This window comes from Centroberyx gerrardi, chromosome 5 (assembly GCF_048128805.1).
Source record: "Centroberyx gerrardi isolate f3 chromosome 5, fCenGer3.hap1.cur.20231027, whole genome shotgun sequence".
NCBI lineage: Eukaryota > Metazoa > Chordata > Actinopteri > Beryciformes > Berycidae > Centroberyx > Centroberyx gerrardi.
Genome location: NC_136001.1, coordinates 11,202,301 through 11,220,682, shown reverse-complemented (window position 1 = coordinate 11,220,682; position 18,382 = coordinate 11,202,301). Strand labels below are relative to the sequence as shown.

Sequence of the window (18,382 nt, the reverse complement as noted above, 5' to 3'; positions counted from 1 at the left end):
CTTAACCTGACTAATTAATTAAATGAAATATTGCACAGATGCCTTTTCCTAACATCTCTATTTGGACTGGAGGGTTGGAACCTACAATACCTGATCACATCAGTGGCTGGAGCCTCAGGTACCTGAAAACGCAGGATTAGAAAAAACTGCTTTTAAATTTTCAGCAGGTATTGATAGTGCCATATCCTGAAAGATTTATATCGCTTATAAACATTGGCAAAATATTCAAAGTTGGTATGGGATGGGTGTGAGTCCTGAACCTGCAACATATGGCATGTTATATGAACAAGTTATAGATTAGGTAACTTACACAGTAGTTAGCCAGCAAGCTATATCATTAGAATAGTATCATATTTGATAGAAATCAATGTAAAAATCTTCACAATCACAATTTTGTCTAGTTTAGGAGTTGCATAGATAAAATATACTCAACCACAATGTATCTGTATGTATTAAATGTAGACCTACAATCATATTTGCTGATCATGTTGACCTTCTAAACATTTCTTGTTACATATTTATTCAGAAATTTTAATTCAGAATTAATGAATTCAGATTTCTTTTCACTAATTTCTTCAAAATGACAATTCTGCTAATATCTAGTATGTCAGCCATACGATTTTGTTGAAGATAACAGGGTTGACAGTAACAGGATTGACATCTAAGGCTAATATTGGCCCACACTATGTAATAAAGAGCATATGGCGGGCATGTAGTAAAGGATTACATGCTTTTATTGCATAGAAATTAAAATTCAAAACATTACAAGCATTACCTCTGAAATCTGTTAGGATTGTTACCATTAGTCTAACATTTTAACACCTTTAAAAAAGTAATAAAAATGGCTCTTGTCAACTTACTTGACTTCAACCTGCTGTCTCTCTTCCTTTAAAATTTCTTGAAAATCATGTGACTTGAGGAACAGGCCAAAATTTAAAAGGGAATTTCAGTAGAGTAACAGGGTTGACAGTTGACTAAGATATATGCAAACATATTTAACACAATGATTATTAATTATATATTAATCATGCTAAACTATGTTAATTTTTGTGGAAAAAAGATGACGATTTTATTAGTTATATCTTCATGAAGATTTTAAGGAACACTGTGAGGGCCAAGCCAAAATGGCTTAGTTTCAATCAAATAACATAGTTATAATAAACAAAACACACTCTCAAGTAAAACCAGTTATGCTTTATTAATGGAAATATGTAGTTATGTACAACACATATTCTCATTTAACTGTAAGGTAACATTTTATACCATTTATATTAGAATATGTGAGAGTGACGTAAAGGCACCAAATCTGTGGAACGGCTCACATACATTTGACAGAGCTGCACTGGGTCGGTCGGTACTCATAACCTCTGAACTGCTGCAGCAGTTAGCGGTGACACTGTGTGTTTGACTAGATAAGCTCCGCGTTTGTCATCTCTTCCTGGGGAAGGGACACAAGACAAGATACTGAAGTTGAAACTGCTGCACTGGAACAGCCAAGTGTGCTGCACACAGCAGGACTCTGACAACAAGGTAAAAGAGGGAACTGAATTGTTAAAAAAAAAACATGCAAAACAGACCAACAAAAACAAAGAGGGAGTGCATGAAGTTGTATTTGAAGTTATTTGTGCCTTTGTCCAGACCGTTTTTTCTCTCATACTTAATCAGAGGCAAACAGTAAACCCTTCACTACTTTTAGACTTGCTGAAAATAGAGCAGTTGTTTGATGACAGCACACGGCTGCCATCTTGTGGTACTTTTGAGTAGCACATCAGGCGGCTGCAGTCCTCCGTGCTTTACATCATCTGTCTCTGTGCTGATAGTCCCTCTACATTGTAACCGATTTCAAATGGTGCTAGACATGATGGAAACTCTGAACACCAGAGGAAAACGGTCAGCCTTGGTGAGAGGGCGGTCGTAGCCGGTCAGGAGGCCGGACTCCATCCAGCACACTCTTTCCTTTTGATCACTGGAGGGTATTGGCTGTATAGAGAATTGATCCCGAGCAGAGGGATGGGGTTTGAGGTGGAGCTGAGTTTGATGTGTTTCGATGTCTGTCATAATTGGTAGAATGAATAAAAAACCCAAAAACCAAACAATAAAACTCTGCACATTTAAAACTAACTGTGGTATTGTATTTGCATCAGTGGACACCAAATTAATTTTTTAATGCCACTAAACTTCTGTGAGGCTGAATTTATTATAAATCTGTAAAACTAAGCAATAATATCCTAGACTTTTTGGCAATTTGGTGAATGAGTATGTATTGCCGTCATCCTTGAAGTGCGTTCCAGCTCAAGAACACCGATTTCAAATGGTGCTAGATGTGTTTTCATACTCTAAAACACCATCTGAAACCGGTTCCCTGGGGAGGATGCCATCTGAGTTATGACAGCCAACATTCTGAAGCCATGACCCCTTCTGCAAAGGTAGAGGAAAAAAGAGAGAGAGAGAAAAACAATTATTGGCAACACATTTGAAGCAATTTCTCATGCATTTGCACGTTGGACACAATTCTGTGAAACTTGGGTGAAGATGCTTCAATTAGAACTGAGATTCTACTAAACTCCCACTTTCACCATTCCAGCATCAAATTATGATAATGAAATTAACTGGCTACCATACTGAGGAGGATCTCTATCGCCACATGCAGAGATATACCTCCTTGTTTTTCTGACTTTGGCTCCTTAACACAGGCAAAAAATTCCATCTTTACAATTTGAGCCAAGAACTTTGTAGAAATAAGTGCCAACATGTTAAAACATGTGGAGCCTTACTCTTGTTTATAGGAAATTACTGCAATTAGTGCATCTTTGTTTTGTTAAGATGAACATTTTTCACATGATACTGACTGTTGTTCCCCCAGATCCATCACCTGCTCTAATCATACTTGAATGAATATAAAAACATGAAATGGGAAAGGGGATGGGAATAACATGTATACTTAATAAGGAATAAGGAAGAAAGATGCTACCTGGTCAGACAATTCAATAGCTCTTTAACACTTAAAGGGGCCCTATAATAGACAATAGATAATTTAAAACTTCTCTATTTATATACATATATGATTTAAGATGTTTAATGAAGGCATTGTTCAAATGTGAATTTGTTTGAGTGGTTAAATTTAAAGTTATTAAACATCCATTATTTTTTACAGGAAGTTTTAAACTAACTCCAGTCAACGCATCACAACTGGACTTGGTCTTGATTGGCTCCCCTCACAACAATAATAAAATCCTTCCAATCAGGCAAGTTTGCAGTATTTAAACTAGAAAGCCTCCACTCAGCAGTTTTGCCTCATTTCAATTAGAGGAGCTGGTGTTGTCGGCGAATCAGGGTCCAGTATTGTGTCTGTTCTTTCTGTGAGGACTGTTTGTGAAGGCAAATTTATGGTTTCTGCGGTGTGCCCGGTGTTCGCGGTGTTCACAGCAAGACCGTTCTCTCCGCAGAGCCACAGCATTTTATGGTAAATGTGGTAACAGCGCAGTGTTCGTGGAGAGCGCAGAATCTCCTCCGATTGTCCATTTTTGCCGGTTGTCAGCCGTCAGTTGGCTCGATTAGACTACTTCCCTGGTAACCAACTAATATAGCAACCATTAACCAATCATAGCCTCTGAACTGACTGCGGTGTTTGCGGAGGCCTCCGCAGTTTCATTTTTTGAGAGGAGCGTGGAGCTCGGTGCAGACCCCCTGCGGAGCTCCGCACTCGCCGCACAGACCCTCCGCACCGCGAACACCGGGCACACCGCAGAAACCATAAACTTGCCTTTAGTCTTCAAGTTCATTCAATAAAAACCCTTCTAACAAAACTACATTTATTTGCAAAACATCTTGGACATTATTGTTATCCCGAGCCAAAGAGTATTTGAAATTAAAATCATGAAAACTGAAACTGAAAAATGTAGGATTGTTAAACCGCATTTCAGGAGCTAAGCTGGAATTGTTTTGCCTATGGCTGCATTTACACAGGAACAGAAAACCTGACTCTTAACTCTTTGTGGCACAGATCTGTTCTTCTCACGGCTGTTTTAACAGGGAAAGCTCAGATTTCATGTTGTTTCTCCCTGTTTATACAACCACAAGTAGATCGGGTCAGAGCCAAAAAGTAAAAAAAATAAATCTTTTGTGCCTGTGTAAACACAACTTACGCAGTCTGTTTGAAAGGTTGCCTTCAGTTTTAGGCCTTGTGTTGAAATTGTATAAAAGAATGTTTTATAACTATTTCATTTCAACAGTCATCTCAAGCTTTCGGGTTATTAGAGGAAAACGGATGACCCACTTGGTTTATCACACATACAGTCCAGGAAATTGGTTATTTTTCTATGAGATAAGTTTGAGATAAGATATCACCCAAGGTCCCTATGTGGGTTGATGCTATTATACAGGGAGAGAGAGAGAGAGAGAGAGAGAGAGAGAGAGAGAGAGAGAGAGAGAGAGAGAGAGAGAGAGAGAGAGAGAGAGAGAGAGAGAGAGAGAGACAACCAGAAACTCTGACCCACACAGATGCAGATACCCTTTACTGGCACAGAGAGCGTGATGAAAACAACAAGAAGGTCTGCTGCGTCATGGCCACTGTCTCTCAGAATGACACAGCAGCACATTTCCTTGCATTAGAAGTGCATCACTCGACCAAGAACCTAATTCAGGAAAGGGCACAGCAGCTGACTGGCACCAGAGATGAACCCATAACAGAAAAATAATATCTGTGAATCATACTTGGAAGAAATAGATCTCCGTAGAGTCCTGAAGACTTCCTTGTAACGCACAATAGGATACTGTGTCCTCTCTTGGGTCTCCCTCAGGCATCCAGTCCCGCCCATGGTTGACTGTAGGTGCAACAGGGCAAAAAAAAGGTTTGAAACAGGTAAGGATTCATTAGTTTTCTCTCCTGTTGTCCTTCTCTGTGAAGCATGCAGTATTTACGTCGACGGGGAACTCGTTTGAGTGTGAAACTCTCTCTGTCACCCGTACTGTTCCTGGTTTTCTGTTGAAACGACAACACAATACAAAAGAGAATAGAAACAAAATAAAATGCGAGGGGGAAGTAAAAGGCATCGGCTTCTATTCGTAGGTCTTGCCAGTGTCTCAGACGCTGTTATCCTGTTGATGCGAAAAGGTGACGTGGCAACTAATCCAAAACCTTGATGTGTCTTTCGGGGACAATTTCCTTGTCTGTCACTTCCTAATCCTCCTCACTGCTCTTCTAGTGCCTTGGCTTCTAAAATTACAGTAGTTGTATTGATTATAGTTACATTTTTGCCACTGATAATCGAGTTTAGTCATATAAGACAGGCCTCACTGTTTAACACACATGCATTCTGACCCTTGCAAAAGCTCAAAATATCTCCAATGCAGTTATTAGTACAGGCACTCCGGCTATTTACGTAAATACATTGTCAGCGTCTAGAGTAACTGAGGCAGACATCAATGCAGACTGAGGGCCGCAGCACTTCTTCTTTCATCTCTCTTCTCCTTGTTTTTGCTATTCTTATCCATTCCTGTGCAACAATGCTATTCATGAACTCTCTATCTGCGTCTCTCACATTCTCCGTCCCTCTTTCTGCCATGTGCTCTTTCGCTGCCTATTGCATGCAGTTGCTGCTTTCTGCTTCAGAGCCGAGTTTGTTTCTGCTTACCAAGTCACCTGACCATCGAGTGCCTTTTAAAGGCGCATCACCCCCCTTTAAAACCAAAACAGAAGTGACCTACGCAGCTCTTGGTTCAGTTTAAAGCCACTTCATCAAACCATACACACTGTCCTTCCTCTTTAGCAGCAAATCACAAACGCTATTAGATAAACGGAGAAAAAAGATGACAACATTATTAATTCTAAGATGAAACTGATCAAATGTTTCTGATTGAATAAAAGAGCAACATAACATATTTGATGATTCATGAAGTTGAGATCAGCACATCCCATAATGCACCAGGCAGCACAGATTGTTAGCGGGCCAAGATATGTCACAGGGAAAGCTGCTGGGCTGGGTCACATCAGGGTAGGTGACGTAAAAATTAACATTGCGTGCGTGCGTGTGTGTGTGCACGCGTGTGTATGCGTGTGTGTGAAGGTGGGGGGTGGGGTTGTGTGTGCATGTGTGCACGTGTAAAAGGGGTAGGTGGTTAATCCTCTTACAGATTAGAGGTCCTAATTTATCAGGAGTGAGAGGGGCAAACTCATCGAGGTAATGTGTTTTTAAGCCACCTCTCAATGCAACATCACATTTGTGCAATCAAGGAAAACTACTGATATCTTGATTCAAAATTCCAATCATATTGTTTATATAAACGGGGATGGTGATAGCCTAGAAAGCTGTCCAATTTCCTTTCTCCTAACAGCTGAACTGACGTGGCTTTAAGGTGACTATTAATGCTTTGCGGTCAAACCAATGGTATTATAAGGGAACTGTAACACTGGGCTGGACAAAGGTAAAGGTGGCATAGCTTCAATTTCCTGCCACATTTCCCTACTTAATGTGTCTGTATGCTGTAATTGCTTGGATACCGCCTTGCACATTGCGCCACCCCCTTTAAAGAGCAACAAATTGTGAAATCATGGGAGATATGAGATATCAACAAGCTCAGATGAGCCTGACACTTTGTTCGGCCTATCTGCTGCAGGATGGGTGGGAACAGAGCGGGAGGGAGGGAGGCTACTGATGGAGGAGTTGATTTACACTTTGTCACTCTCTTCTGGCTCTCGCTCAACTGCCTGTTGGGAAATATCAGTTGTCTGACTGATCAAAGGAACGGGAAACTAGATGTGTACATAAAGATTCATAATGCTGCTGTAAGGAGGAAAATCTCACATCTCCAACATATCAGCTTTCTGGGAAGACAGAGGAAAGCTGGCTGGTTTCCCCCATTGATGAGTATGATTTGAAAACATACAACAGGTGCTGGGGTTATTAAACTTTCTGAGCATATAAAGCAAACTTTCCATTGAAGTAAACACAAAATTGTGGCCAGGAGGATTTCATCCAAGAGCAACAATAAGCTATCTCACTCTTTCACTCACCTATACGAAGCTTTATCTGACAGAGATAGTTAGGCAGTTGAGAGAAAAATCAATGATGGCAATAAGGAGAAGTACGTTCTGAATTTCAACACAGTATATTGTATTCAATTTTTCCCTCGCAGCACTTTAGGTGTCTTGCTGCTAATGATACCTGCGAATGAACGCTGCCTCACACTTGTCTATTAATACATCATCATCTAGCAGGGCAGGCGGTGCTCCGAGTTTAATTTTAGCACTGTCATCTCTCGGCACTGTGCCACCTCCTATTCTGTAATCTCTGTGTAGGAGGGATCTGTTTTAAAAGGCAGTGGGTCGCTCGCCATTTTTTTTCTGGATGTTTATATAGGCTACAGGTGATGCTGACCCCCCCTGCTGTAAACACATCCATCAGTATATTATTCACCCAGCCTCTTTTCAGGAGTCTATGAGGGTTCCTGTTTTCCTGCATCTGCTGAATTGCATTTGGTTCAGCTGAGAAAGCAAGGATTGTTTTTTTTTTTTAGCACTCAATAACAGCATCATTGTGACATTTCTGCAACAACTCTGAACAAAACTAGGTTGAGCTCATTCAGCCTACTTGTACTGGCCTCCTCTGTTTGTTTGACTTGAGAAGCAGCGTCCCTCCCGAAAGAATAGCAAAATAACTATTGAGGTCACGTTTCCTTGTCCGTGAAAGTGGGTCACTTGTTTCACTGGTCAGCCTCGGGAAGACATAGGTAAACATTACGATCGCTGAGAACATGATACCCACTCTCAAGACCCATTAGCCTGTCAATAAAAATGTTCTCATGTGGTTTAACAGCGCTAACAGTTCTTGCATCTGATATGAGAATAGATTCTGGGGTTTTTATGTTCAGACTACAGCAGAGTGGTGTTTTGCTGCTAAGTCATTCCTGACATGTTTCCAATAATTGGCTGTGCATCCTTCCACGACCTTTACCTGTTTGTTTGAAAACTATCACAATCTCGCTCCCTCAGGAATCAAGTTTCTATTTAGAACACATAATTAAAGGTCTACCTCCTCCCCTCCCCTCCCTCCTCTCTCTCTCTGCCTCTGCCTCTCCCCTCTCTCTCTCTCTCTCTTATCCACTCATTAAGTCCACTGCTGATTCACCCACTGACCAAACAAATCCACTTGGCAGGAACGGACGAGGAAGACGACGCTCCTCCTGTGCGTCTCATTTTCACCTCTTCACCTCCAGCAGCGGGAGGCACCACGCCTTCCATGACCTGGGTGATTAGGAAGGTACGAAAAAGCCAGCGGCCTCGGTGTCAACAACAACAGTGACATCACATCAGGCGTGTCAGTCTCCCATTGTGCTCTGGCAGGTGTACATTACATGCTCCACCAAAGAGAGACAAATCTGCTAAATGACTCTCTCACGGCCACGCCAGCTTTGAGGAGAGGCCTTGTATAACACTGCAACTCAGCTGAGGGAATCTGATGGCTTAGTATAATTTATTTTACTTACATAGTCACATTTTTCCCATGTTATTAATAACATAAAAGAGGCTCTTTGAGAAAAAAAAAATAAAACAGTGAGTGTTTCTGGAGAGATATGGAATATCTCCATGTAAACATCACTTTAGATGAGCAAGGATTGTGATGCTCAACAGCGCCCCCTATGTTGGGAAGTAGGACTTGTTTACATCATATCAAGTGCGCACCAAAATCCCAGTTTACTATTAAGGACCTCTTTGGCTCTGAGTCACGCAGCAAAGGGTTTTTGACACCTAAAACATAATATAAGCAATATCACCATCATGTTACTCACACACAGCCTTATTATTGCCCCCCCCAGAAATAAGAATTTCAATAGGCTAGATGTAAGCTTCAATTCCTGGTTACGTTTAGAAATGATCCTGTGCTGTTTTTATTTATAAAAGTGTCGGTTGTTTGTGATAACACTGGGGGAAAAAAGACCATGAGGCCATGAGGTATTAAGTGATCGTGCCAATATGAACTGCGTAACATCGTCCTCTCCCACAACAGGATTACGCACTATACCCATCTCTTGCGCAGCATCCTATTCCAAGCTCTTCCTTCACACGCCATCCCCGCCGTTTCCACGCTTTGTTTACATCTCGATTTTAAACAATAAAACCCAGAGAGAACTGGACTTTCTTCAGCGACTCAAAGTCCTATAACGTTATTGCGTCGCTGCATGTTACACAAACGCAGTGGAAATTCCCACAGGATTTCGTTTGGCTTGTCGCTCCTTCTCGCTGACGCAGTTTAATTTACCTGTTGTCATTTCGATGATCAAACACTCATGATAAATAAAAGTGTTTACAGCCGTTTTCACAGACAAGCACCCCCCGCCTGCCTCCGATACAACCGCGACCTGAATGTAAGTACTTTTTTTATTTACTCTTTCGCGACAACCCCTCTGGGCTTCTATTATCCTTACCTTTTCACCCATCAGAGCCGAGTAGTTATGAATTACATAGTGGTATTCTCTACGTAAAATACGCAGCCTCAGGTTACTCTAGTCCTATAATAACATAAATTACTTACGTGTTTATCCCAAGCCTGTTTTCCTCTCGTACCGAGGCAGTCTCATCCATTCCCCTCCCGGGTGTCAGTCAGACCGGGTCCTCACTGAATGGCCGAATGGGTGGTCAGTCCACCCGGTTCCCTTTTCAGCCTTATTCTCATTATTATCAATCTTGAAGCACGCGTTATTACAGTATATCCCCCTATCGATTTTTCCATAGCGCAACATGGGAACCCCGCCCCTGACACTCCCCCGTTCGCTGATTGGCCGGAGGACTGGAGAGTCTTTCCTCGTCATCAAAATCACATGTGGCTGACGCATGTTTACAAACATCGGTGAAATCACATGGTAATGGGCACCGTTTTACCGTAAACTACCTCACTTTGACGCGGCTTCCAGATCTGTCGCACCGAGAGAGAGAGAGACGGTGAGAGAGGGAGAGAGAGAGTGGATTTTAACCCTTTAACTAAAGAGAAAGAACTACAGTAATCCTCACAGTAAAACTACAAGTCTCTGTAAGAATATTATAGGAATATTTTGGTGAGTATAATAAGGTCCCTATAGACGCACTTGAAGTCCGTATAGGAGTATTATAGGAATACTTTAGTGATACCATAGGAGATTTTAAGGGCAAAAAATAAATAAATAAATACATGAAGCAAGATAAGGTACAAGTGCCACCAACACAATAGGCTCTATATGAATATTATAAGAATATTATAGTGATTGTCAGATTTAAGGAGATACAGACCTTAAAATCACTATAATATTGCTATAATATTGCTATAATATAGGGACTGTGATATTTTTTCATAGTATCTTTCTGAAATGTATTATAGGATTACTATAGTTATCATTTGTAAGGGTCCAGGTGGTTAAAATGCTTCCTTAGGTTTTTTGGTGTATTTTAATGTAAATATACGGAGAGGCAAAGTAGCGTTGCAATTCCCACTTTATTACAGCAGATGGCGGTATAATACTGACTGAAAGTCATTTTTTTAAGTGGCTGTCTTGTTAGTGAGTTTATAGTGACCTTATCGAGCTTTATGGTATTTTCTATCTCCATAATATATAGTATTTCAGTATAGGCACTTATACTGTGTCATTGGTACTCAATGATAAATTTGCAGTGACTTAATGTTTTTTTTTTGTTTTTTTTTTGTTTTTTTTTAATCTATTATGGTATTACTACAGGGTTGTCTGTTGTGTATAGTATGTATATAGATTTTTTAGTTTTGCTATTATATTTATATTGTCTTGAAATTTGTTAGAAGATTTCTATAGTTCTTTTTTCCTAATGCTCAACTGAAAAACATTGGTGTTTTACAGCCTATACTTTAGGAGTGATGAGGGACTCCCAGTAGGTGGAGATATTCACTGTAAGTTGCTTGTGCTTTGAGATGTTAGAGCATGCTGGAAACGCATTAAGCAAAATGAATCAACTGATGCTTTGCCCAAGTCAGATTCTCCATAAGTTCTTTTCCATGCAAATCATACAAACAAAATGCCATTAATGATTTATTTCCTCTTTTGCATCTGGAGACTTCCTCTGGGTTACTAGGCGGTTGTGGAAATCCTGGAAATGTATACATAATTTCCAGGTCTTGAAAACTTTGAGACCCAAAATTACACAAGGATGGAAAACTATGGAAAAAAATTTCTTAAGTCCTGATACACATATGATAAAATAATTCATGTAGTTGTAAAACCACTGACATTTCACATGTTGAGATATTGGTTGTTATAAATTGTTATGAATAATCTTCAGCAACAGAGTGATATAGCCTTGTTGACTCATGAATCATATTGCCCGGCCACTATCAACAAACGGCATACTGAACAACAACCAAATCGTCAAACTCTGCCAAGAAATTGAAAACCCTGCACCATGGTGACCTTTGCACCCTCTCAGCTTTATAGAGCAACTGAACAGACGTTGGTAGCCTTCGACACTGTGGGCTCAGTAAGTACACTGTTGCAACATACATGTATAGTGGCTAACTACAAGGGTTGAAAAGGGTGTCATCTGCCAGAATGACAGCAAAAGTTAATTTGTTGTGACCACATCAACCGCATACACACACACACAGAGAGAGAGAGAGAGAGAGAGAGAGAGAGAGAGAGAGAGAGAGAGAGAGAGAGAGAGAGAGAGAGAGAGAGAGACTTTCACATAGACACACACTCACTCACATGTACATACACACAGAATAACAGGCGACCTCATGACCTTGCGATGTGTGTCTGAACCTTCAAGGCCGGAGACTATATGAACAGCCCAGAGGTCAAAACCTCTCTGTCCCAAAACACTCACTGGCATCAGCACTGGACTGAGAATAACACTGTACAGCAACTAGGGTTCAATTCCATCATAGATTTATTTTTAGAAAAAGAACCTTCAAATATGCCTTCAAAATGCAGAAAAGATGCACTGTGTGTGAGGTAGAATGCACATATCATTCAGTAGGGAAAGTATTAGGCCAAGTGATTGATTGATTTCAGGTGGTACCATATCTACTAATCAATCAGACATTCAATCAATTAATCAGCAGGGTCAATAGTATTTGAATCACACCACACAGTATTCATAACCCTTCTTTTAGTCATATCTTTATTAAAGTGAAAACACATCTACAGGTAGCATTTGTTGAATATCTAATGCCTATTTTGCACTCAAATTTGTAAATTCATACAATTTAACAGGTGTATGAAAAAATGTCTACATTACAAAAGTGATAAGAAGCTAATAAACCACAATAAAGCTAATGAATTAATATTTTTTTTATCTAATAATTTAACAATGACATGCTTAACACAGGGTTACAGTTGACTAAAAATCACACTTTTCTGTACTTAATGTTTCTGGAGAGATCAATAGCAACATTAGCATGGATTACAGCACAATATATCTTTTGCAAATGGCTTCGAGAAATAATTAAAATGTTTGATTATCATATGATCTTTATCACACATTTACATGACACTACCTCCATTACTTTTCTAATCAAGCAATACTAGCATAGGCTTACAACAAAAGAACAGATCTTCTCTAATGTCTTAGAAAGAAAACGTAGAAGTTTGGCTTGACATGACACTGCCTCCAATATGTTTCTCATCAAATCAAGCCATACTCCAGTATTTTAATAGCAGATAAAGTTGAGTTTGTCCCCACAGTCCCAGTTCTCCCAGTGCTGTCCCTTCAGTGACAGGACCCCGCAGTGAAGCGTCCAGGCCGGGCAGTGCGGCGCCTCCCTGCGGCACCACGACTCGTGCTCCACAGCGTCCCCGTTCACCCACAGCCAGCAGCCGGCCAGGAAGCGCAGGCCGGTCCACACGCGGTCAGTCTGGGCCTTCCTGCTGGCGTTGAGGGCCTGAGCCAGAGCGGAGTCAGAGCGCAGGCTGGGCAGGTCGGTGTGCTGACGGCGGCAGTGCTCCATCGCCTCCTCCCATGTCTTGTTCTCCTTCACCAGAAACAGGCTGCTCTCAAAACAAAAGAAGTGTCTTTTACTTACACAACTCATTGCGTGCCAGCCAGTTGTAGTGTGCACCACACATCTATCACTTTTATTCACACTTTTGTGTTCCAGTGGTGACAGGAAGGAAGCATTGCCCCCTCCTGACCACTTCCAAATGTCATTGTCATCTCTGTAGAGACCGATCCAGACTGTAGCAAACCTCTTTTCAATCTTGAAGAGTTCTTGATCTTCCTCCTGGCTGTGGATCCTAGACAGGTCGGTGTACTCCTCTCTGCAGTATTCTCTGGCCTCTGACCAAGTCTTTTTTTGGTCGACATAAATATGCCTCCCAAAAACACAGAGGGCCACCTCACAGAGACCTGCGAGAAGCAGCAACTTGACAGCAATTTTCTTCATATTGCTTTGATCTCAAGCTTCCCTACTGCTGTGAAATGATCACATCCTGTTAAGGGCTTTTAAGACATTTGAAGGAGGAACGAGCAGCCAATCACAGTGCGCCCTACACTGTTATGAAAATACACAGGGAGGCAAATTCACATGTACCAATACAGTATTCAAATGTTCACAAATAAGGCTTAATGGGAAATCTATCTAATGAAAATGACCTTGAGTTTGAGTGTTGGCAAATGTTTCAAGACATACTATATAATATTAATGTCATGCAATGTCATTGTTGACATTGTCGTTGTTGTTATCATCATCATCATCATGAGCATCACTATCATCTTTCTCAAGCATCTCTCTTATTCATCTACCTTCACTATGTAGCAGACCCCAGATAAGAAATCTATAAATAAATGTTACGCATGATAGATGTTTTATTTATTTAGATTTAGCACTGTTTAACTGCTGAAATGTGTAATATACAATATACATTGCTTTCTGTACAAGTGCATGTTTTATATACAGAGAACTCCGCATGTAAACTTGTGGTATTAAGTGTCTTAAGGTATTAAGACACTCTACTTGCCCCAGAATTTTTATTTGGATACATCAAGGGTAATTGTTACGGGTGTAGGAGAACATTAGTCAGGATTTGAATGTGTTGTATTTGTTTGTTCCAGAGACTCCCTTTAATGTGCATTCACCCCCACATGCCTAACCTTACCCTGGCTTTAACTTGTCAGTTTTAACCACAGACTGTAAAAAAGCCTAACTAACCCTAACCCTAACCCTACTTCAGGAGGCCAAGTGTCATATTCATAGGGTTAGTTTCTGGAGGACCGACAAAAAAGTGTCTCATATAACAGTGAATTTTGAGGGATTGAAAAGAGCATAATTGTTCAGTTACTGATCCCTGCAGGTAAAATTTCAGTGTGTTTGTGTGTATGAGATATATTTTTTGATATCACTGAGCTAAATGCCCCCACAAGAATAAAAAACTCTTTACTCTAAAACATATTTTAGAAACTGGTTTGAAGGACTGCTCTCTGGACCTCATTAGGGCATTAGGAGGGTCTGGGGTTAGGGTTAGGGTTAGGGTTAGTAGTCTTTGATAGCCACTCAACTTCTCAATTTTGTTTGGAAAATTTGAGAATGATCATTAAAAGTCAGGGATTATGCAAAAACGACTTTGCTGTTTGCTCGTTTGTTTCTATTGAGAAACAATGTGTTTTACTTGTGTGTCCCTTTTCATAAAGGTGCAGGGTACGTTGTGATTAGTTTGACCTTCTGTTCTTAGATTGGGTCGAGATACATCACAACACTGGAGAAAGTCAGACTAACGACAGCATGCTGAAACAAACCCGTCTCAAGTTTCTGCCTCTCCCTCCAAGGTGATCCTTGTTTGTTTTTTGGGAGGCATATTTATGTCACGATCACACAGACTTCATCAGATGCCAGAAAATCCTGCAGACGGCATCACACTGTGTCTTTAATCCACAGACAGCAGAAAGATGCAGAATTGTTGTTAGATTGCTGGAGGTTAGAGGCTGTCTAATGCTTTGAGGACAAACTCAACTTCATCTGTTATTAAAGTACGAGCGAATCTCTTGATTTGATCATGAAGTGGTTTTGGTGTCACACTGGTGTCTGATACAGGATATATCATAGCAAGTCAATCATTCTAAACATCTGATGTATTTGAAAAGATCTACTGTTGTGTTGTAAGTGTATGGAAATTCTATTGTCAGTATCTTCATATCTGTACAAACATTCAAGTCATTTAAACTCATAGAAATGTAATTTCTATCCAACAGTAGCCGTGTGTTATTAAATTTGCTATATTGTTAAAGTAGTCAGTGTTATTTGCTAATGTTTTATCACCACTGTAATGTAGAAAAACTGACAATTTTAAGTGGCTGATAGAAATCTATGATATGAATATCAGTCCACTATTAGAGATTCAATGAAGACTACTTCTATGGGTGTTTTTCAAAACTTTAATTAGATATGCTGGTTAAAATAATTAATTCATTTTTGAGTATTTTGATCAAGTCACACTACAAAGTTAAAGCTATACCATATGTTTCCAAAAACGTAAGTATGCTTGGGTATGTTGAAAAAAGACAATATTATTGTCAAGTGGTATAGGAGTTACGTGAGAGTGATTTTTTCCTATGCATTTGATTGTTGCCAGTTGCTTGGCTGAATTCAAATGAAGCCAGTGTCACGCACATCAATAATGACAGGCAGAGTTTCAAACCCTTGCAGAAACATGAGATCCACATACTGTGCTGCTTTTTTTATAGGTAATAGATCAGTCTATATGTAATAGATCAGTAGCTGAAGGGCTTTGACTAGACAATTCACATTTTTTACATAACCACATTACGTGATTTTGGTAGATAAGGTTTTCACTTGGCCGTTGGACTTGGCCTTGTTGCTCTTAGACTGACATAATTACCTCTGCCAGCTGCCAGAGCTGGACAGGGTTGATTGGTTTTCGCCCCATTCTCTCTGTCTGTTAGCAAAATCTCTCAAAAAGTAATTTGTCTGCCAACTCACGTAAACAGATTACTGAGAATGAATACAAATATATATACAGAGTTTAGTATGGTGTCTAGGCTCTGATCCTGTCACTCCCTGCGAGCGTGCACCTAGCTAGCCTAAGACAGCAGGGAGTGACAATAAGGAACCCCCCCCCCCCCCCCCCCGGGGGGAGACCTAGAATCAGAGACTACAGGTGGATGCTGGGGTGGAGGTGGGGATGATGAAATGATGTATGGTTAGCAGCAGCAATACTGAGCAGCAGTAACCAGCAGTCTGGGCAGCCTAGCAGCAGTATGGCAATGTGAAAGTGTGTTAGCAGGTGCAGGAAGCTTAAATAGACCGCCTTATTGAGAGGGGGGCGCTTGATAAGAGTTGTATGAGTAGTGTGTGTATCACATGACTGCAGCGCGACTCGAGTTGTCTGCCTGAACTAGCTTCGCAGGCTTCACTTCATGAATGGATTTGCACAAAACTTTGTGAAAAGGTTGATCATGGGGCAAGGGAGAAGTGATTAACTTTTCATACCAATTAAGGGGGCGTGGCGGTGGGCGTGGCTTCTCAAAAAAAGGCATATAACTTCCGAACGGATTCACGTAACACCATCAAACTCTGTATGCCTATTAGCAAACATAAGAAGAGGCAAACCCTCCATTATTGGCCCGATCAAACAACATTGGGGCACTGGAGAGCTCATTTAGACATAATCACCCTGCCAATTTTCCAAAACTTGGGCCAGTGGTAGAAGGGGCAGCCCAAATGGAAACTGAACAAATATAGTGCTAATTGGCCATGTGGTGTTGTGATAAATGGCTAAAATGCTTAAAAGTGGCTAGAATTTGAACAGGCAGATCATGCCCCATTTTGTGTGCATGTCCTGATGTGAAATAAGTGGGTAACGGGGCATGGAGGAAATTATTAACTTTTGGTGAAAATCCAACATGGAACTGGCATATATTGACAACTGCATAGCGTTGGCAGACGTATGTGCTCTACTGAGTGCCATCTAGTTACGTATGTATAATTTACTCTATACTTTCATCATAATTCTTAATTTAAACAATCCAGCAATAAGCGTGTGCCATTTGAAAATTAGGAACATAAGATACACTCAAACTGTAGGTTGAGTGTATCATATATACCAACCCGGTCTCACGGCAGTTCGTGAAATAGTCACGACATTTATTCTATTGATTCGTGTACATGGACACGATTTTTCAATTTTTTTCGTGACACTCAGAACGACTTTCAAACTAATGTATTTCAATTGGAAGTATCTTTCATGCCTGCAAAACGTTTTTTTTTGTCTGTCAGTCGGGACTCAGGAAGTAGTGTGACATTGAAATAAAACAGTGGTCAGTAAGGGTGATGTGGTCGGGGTGGTGGATGTTTGCCTTCGATGCTGACGAGCGTGTTCAAAGCGTGTCCCAGCGTGTTCAAAGTACATTTCAACCGTAAGCCACATTTAAATTTTTAACAAACGTTTTTCTTATTTAACCATGACCAAACCATTTCTCTAACCTTAACTAAGTTGTTTTAGTTGCCTAAACTTACGTTTTCAAATCGTGGTGGTGGAACGTAATTCAGGTCGTGGTGGAGGCACGTTTTTCAGGTCGTGTTCATTTCACGAAAAAAAAGGTTGTTTTTCATGAAAAAAATGGAAAAAGTCATGTCCATGTACACGAATCAATAGATTACATTTCCGTGACTATTTCACGAACTGTCGTGAGACCGGGTTGCCCTGTGTGTGTGTGTGTGTGTGTATGTATGTTAGGTTTGTGTGTCTGAAGGAGTCAGCTCCTCTCCCTCTACATGTACACATGTGGCTCAGGAGTCACATTGACATCACTGAGGCACATCGCTAATTACATGTTTTGAATGTCAGATTTGCCTTTTCCCTCTGCACATGCAAACTACCGGCTGTAATTGTTAGGTTCTTTTCTGCTCTGCCTTAGTCAAAATATTGATTTGCATTTTAATAGATGCCCATGACAGAAAACTTGGCACGCAGAATATAAGCATGTAATCATAGAATAAAGATTTTTTTAAATTGGAATGTTTAATTCCATTCATTTTTTTCAATCTTCCTTGACATTTACTTCTTATAACATAAGTGATTTTTATTCAATTTTGAGAATGACTATCAAGTTCAACTGTCTATTTTAACACAAGCTGATTTAATTTATTGCCTTGGGTGGAGATTAAACCAAGAATAGTCAGCTTGCAATAAATCACATTTTGGTTTATTAGATTTTCTTGGATCAAGAGACAAATGCTTTGCATGGTGGGATGTGTCTATTCTCTTTGGTGTTTCGTTGCACAGCTAAAAGCAGCAACAGGCATATTTGGTTTTACTAGTGCTTTTTATATTATTCGTTACTTAGGACAATTAACATAGTTGACAGCAGGGGTGACTACTCTATTGAGATAGATATTCTATGTAGAGTGGACAAAGATATTATAAACTAGTT

The 18,382-nt window shown here is 40.3% G+C and overlaps 1 long non-coding RNA gene across 1 annotated transcript; it reads right to left on the bottom strand.

Annotated features, from left to right (window-relative positions):
- Window positions 1-1,179: 1,179 nt before the first annotated feature.
- Window positions 1,180-9,666, bottom strand: LOC144539374 (uncharacterized). The gene is made up of 3 exons (XR_013504913.1): window positions 9,531-9,666; window positions 4,714-4,823; window positions 1,180-2,418 (listed from the first exon to the last, which is right to left on the bottom strand). It is a non-coding gene; the product is annotated as an uncharacterized LOC144539374 (long non-coding RNA).
- Window positions 9,667-18,382: the final 8,716 nt, after the last annotated feature.